Consider the following 5,000-nt stretch of genomic DNA (forward strand, 5'->3'; position numbering starts at 1 on the left):
TATCTATATATATATATATATATATATATATATATATATATAGTATATATACATATATATGTGTGTGTGTGTTTGTTATTTATGTCTGGATGTGTGACCATCACCAACCATATCTTCATCAATTTTCTCCCAACTCCCCCTACGACTGTTTCCTTTCCTCCGTTATAATTACTTTCACCACAGACCAAACAATTTTTTATATATCCGTTTTTCATTGAACTTGTGACACAGAGCAGAGTGGAAACTCTACAGAATTCGAACATCTCCTGAAGAGCAAAGTTACTAATGGTGGATACGAAGATTCATTATAGAAAAAAAAAAAAAAAGTCTCTTTTCGACCACCACATACACAAAACTCTCACACACTTGAGAGAGAGAGAGAGAGAGAGAGAGAGAGAGAGAGAGAGAGAGAGAGAGAGGAGAGAGAGAGAGAGAGAGAGAGAGAGAGAGAGAGCAATTGTTGTTTTCAAGAGTATTTTTTCTTAGATAAAGCTTAATCTTTGTTTTTGAGTAGCTATACCTATTCTCTTTTACTGCAAAGTGATGAAAGATGCAATGAATACTAAAGCAAATTGAAATACCAATATGAATTATAAACAGGAATAATATAGATTACTAGCACGCTTTATTTCACATACCCTAATATATCAATGAAAGAATGACCTGAAAACCTCTCTTGCATGGTTTTGAGGTGACTTTGTCGACTGATGCCTTTACAAGCGGCCGCCATATTGGCAGCAAAGGGGTAATTGTTCCCACGGGTGACTACGAGGTGTTTAACAGCACATTTCTCCCGGACGGTGATTGACAAGAACCAGACGTAAACAGAGTTTCCTTTGTAAGCCCCGAGACACGTGGTTGTTTGTTTACCTTATACAACGCACATGTTTTGGAAAGTAATGGATATAATGCAAACAAAGGAAAACAGAAAATGAATAATATATTGCTTGATTGGGAAGAAATCCTAGGCGGTACTAGTTTCCTGGGGGATAAATAGGTGTCGATGATATCCTGAGGTTGGTCTGAGTTTTCAGGATCAAAAGTTAAAATTTGTTAGGTAGGAAATATGTAAAATCATTTAAATAGAACTTTGGGGGCACATTTAATATATAAATTTGCATCAGAAGATCGAGCTTTGCTAAAATACTTTCGATTGGTGCTCGTTTAAAGAGAATATAAAATAATTAGAATATAATGAGTAGAAGAAACAAGTCAATTGATCCACGTTAGGATAGGTACAATGGTCCATTACATTTTGATAGATCAAATTGCTGTAAACTATATCAGAATGTAGATTCAAATGACGATGGACCACCGTATTACTTGTCTATGTGAATATACCTACTTGAATTTTCTTCATGTACAAGTAACGTCAAGCTAAGTTTCTTGGCCACATAATTTTCTATTTTAGTGCATTAAAGTAAAAAAAAAAAATCTGGAATTTCATGTCAATGGTAACTTGAACAAAAAAGTGTTCTTGGTGTTTGTAACAAACATATTTTCTTTAATAATGTCAACTAATTCTCTAAGAACAACGTTGAATTGTGTGCGTTGTCTTTGCATCACTATCCTAACTATTACCATTGCCTTCATTACATTTTTTATCTATTATCATCACCGTTACAATCATAATAATGATAGCATGCTTTATTTGAGCACCGTACCATATGCAATTTAAAACTACATGTCTGCACAATCATTAATATCAAGAAAGCCTCAAGAAGGAAAAAGAAAGAGGCAAGAGGAGGAGAGCGTAAAAGCTGATTGGGGATAAGCAAGAGGGTAGGAGACCTGAGGAAGATAATAATATCAATAATAATAATCTAAAATAACTTAATAATTTTAACGAATTTAATGATGATAATAATTTTAATAGTAATAATAATCTTAATGATAATAATTCTAATAATGATAATTTTAATAATAATAATAATAATTCTAATGATGATAATTTTTGTAATAATAATTTCAATAATAATAATTTTGATAATTCTAATGATTTTAATCATTTTAATAATAAGAAAATAATAATTTTAATAATAGTTTAATAACTATATGAAATCCCATTAGTGGAAGGAATGAGACAGGGAAGTATGCAAGAAAGGATGTAAATTGCTTCGGTTTGTAGGGAGACAAAGAAAAAATATACGATTTCAAGTGATAATTAAGGGATAATGGGAGACTGTAGAAACACCCCGGATTAAAACATTGAGAATTAAAGAACACGGAACAGAAAAATATAATAGAATACAAAATGATTTGGATAAATTATCATTACTCATAAAAGATACAGGAACAAGAAAACGAAAAGGCGATAGGAGTAAGAAAGAGAGAAGTAAATAAAGACCAAAGAAAAATAAAGATTAGAAAAGGAAGGAGGTCTGCTTAAATGAAGAACAGTTTGAAGTATGAAAAAAGGAAAGATAAAAAAATAATTCAGAGAGGAAGAAAGAAAAGTTGGTTAATCAAAGTAATCTCAAGGATATCCAGAACGAAGATGAAGGTGAAGAAAAACACGGAGCAGAAAAGAAAAATTGAAGGCGAAAGGGTGTGGGAGGTGGAACGGGAGTTCAAGAAAGGCTAAAAGTATGAATGGGGGGAGGGGAGAGGGAAGTTAAAACTCTTTCATACTAGAATAGAAGGGACTAGATATGGGTTAGGGGTAGCAGATGCCGGTGTTGCAACTTACAAGGTCCATTTGGATGAAATAGAATAGAATATCCTTGAGAGAGAGAGAGAGAGAGAGAGAGAGAGAGAGAGAGAGAGAGAGAGAGAGAGAGAGAGAGAGAGAGAGAGAGAGAGAGAGAGAGAGAGGTTTAAAGGGACACAGTGAACAGGTGAAAGGGAGGTAGAGCCTTTCAAAGAACAGGCTGGGGCAGTTAGGATGTTAAGGCCAAGATGAAGAGATAGAAAAAATATTGGTAGTGTTAATAATAAAGAAAGGAAAATTTGCAGGGAAAAGGTGAAGATTTGCAGAGAAAAAAAAGAGGATTTGCAGGGAAAAAAGGAAGATCTGCAGGGGTAAAGGGGAGGTTTGCAGGGGAATAAAAGGAAGACGACAAGAAAACAGAGAGATTTGAAGAGGAAATGCAAGATTTAAAGGAAAAATAAAGATTTGCAGGAAAAATAGGTAGATAGTGGTCATAGGGGTAGCAGTAACAGAATAACAGTAACATAGTAGCAGTAGCAAATGACACGGAAGGAACAGGATGGTAAAAGGGCGGGAGAAAATTAATTTAATATAATTATGGAAGGAATGATGTTAACTCAAGAGGCCACAGACAGCAAGGAGGACAAAACTGTTGCAGCGAAAAGGGGAAAGAGAGGAAAAATTAGGAGACAAGACATCTACGTGACCTAGAAAGGTAGAAACCACCGAATCCGATAAAAGAAACCAATCTTATCATGGATATGGTGGAGGAAGGGTATTTGAGGCAAGGGAGACCTGTGGTTGGTAGGAGGAGGAGGAGGAAGAGATGGGTGGTGCTGACGTCGTGTGGGTAGAGGCCCAGGGTCTTCGAGAGGCTTCTGAGGGAGAGGAATCGACTGTGTAGGGTGGAGGTGATCGGCGTCCCCGAAGGAGGTCTCCTTAGGGCCCACCGAGTGCGCACAAAGACATCAAGGTCAACACGGGGACGCCACAACTAGGAAGGTGACCGCATCCCGTGTGCCCAACCTTCTAAATGAACACTGCGTTCATAACTGATCAACAATTATACGACCCACAGCCACAGAGATTCACTTCTTTGACTAGGTTACAACCTACGGAGGAAAAACCAAAAGGGCTTCTTCTTCCGTCCTGGGAAGGTGCGAAACCTGGCTGTGACTGGATTTTACGAGGGAATAAGGTCTGAATCCAAATGAACACTTTTGATTTGGAATAATTAATGTCTGGGAATATCTTCAGCCCGGTGACCCTCGGCGTATAATGTTGCACAATTCTGGTTGCCCCTTTGTGTCACACTTGAAAGGGGTGGATCTGGGATGTGCTTAGTAAAAGTAGTAGGATTCTGCTCGTTCCAGTTGTCTAATCATCATGATTCTCTCTCTCTCTCTCTCTCTCTCTCTCTCTCTCTCTCTCTCTCTCTCTCTCTCTCTCTCTCTCTCTCTCTTCCCTTCTTCTTCTTACCTTCTTTTTTTAATGTTTTCTTATTCAATAAAGCAGAGTAAGAGAGACGAACAAGTTGAGAAAAGAAATCTTATTGAATAATATCAGATTTATCTTATCCATTAATGTAAAGGAATATGCTTTGTTCAAATTACTGTTGCAACATTTGCTAGAAAGCAATTTAGTAAGTCTCAGATGGTATTTAGAACTGGCTTGATCTCATCTGTATTTTACTTGCTATAGACATCATTTCCCTCTTCGTGTGAGAGTTCAGTAATTGGGAAAACTTACTGAAATTCACATAGCCTTTCATTCAAAAATGGCAACACGTTGATGATTAAATTATGAGAGAAAAGGAGGCTTGTACTACTCCTAACTTTACAAGGACACTGTTGGAGAGAGAGAGAGAGAGAGAGAGAGAGAGAGAGAGAGAGAGAGAGAGAGAGAGAGAGAGAGAGAGAGAGAGAGAGATGTTTATTGCTAAATATTGATTTTCAATTTTCATACTAAAGTTTTTACCTGTTTTTTATTAGCATCTCAAGGCGCGAAGGGCACACTGAGGTTTTACTGTAGTAAATGCGCAAGAAGTTCATTGTGAAGTTTGACTCATAACCTTAAACCCATGCTTATAAGCACACACATAAGCCAAGCCTCTCTCCTTCACCCTTCAACCTCTTCCCACCCCAAAAAAAAAAATAAAAACCTTACTGAAAAATAATTCTAAGATTTCACAAACAGCTGACTTGCTTCTTATGAAAACTATCAACGTAGAAGGCCAATCTAAAACTATCAAATAACAATAAAACTAAAAATCGAGATAAATTAATTGTTGAAAGTAATTAAGAGGTAAGTGATGCGTGACCTCAGCATGAAGACATCAACCATCGATTAA

The sequence above is a fragment of the Palaemon carinicauda genome, chromosome 18, assembly GCF_036898095.1.
Source record: "Palaemon carinicauda isolate YSFRI2023 chromosome 18, ASM3689809v2, whole genome shotgun sequence".
Lineage (NCBI taxonomy): Eukaryota > Metazoa > Arthropoda > Malacostraca > Decapoda > Palaemonidae > Palaemon > Palaemon carinicauda.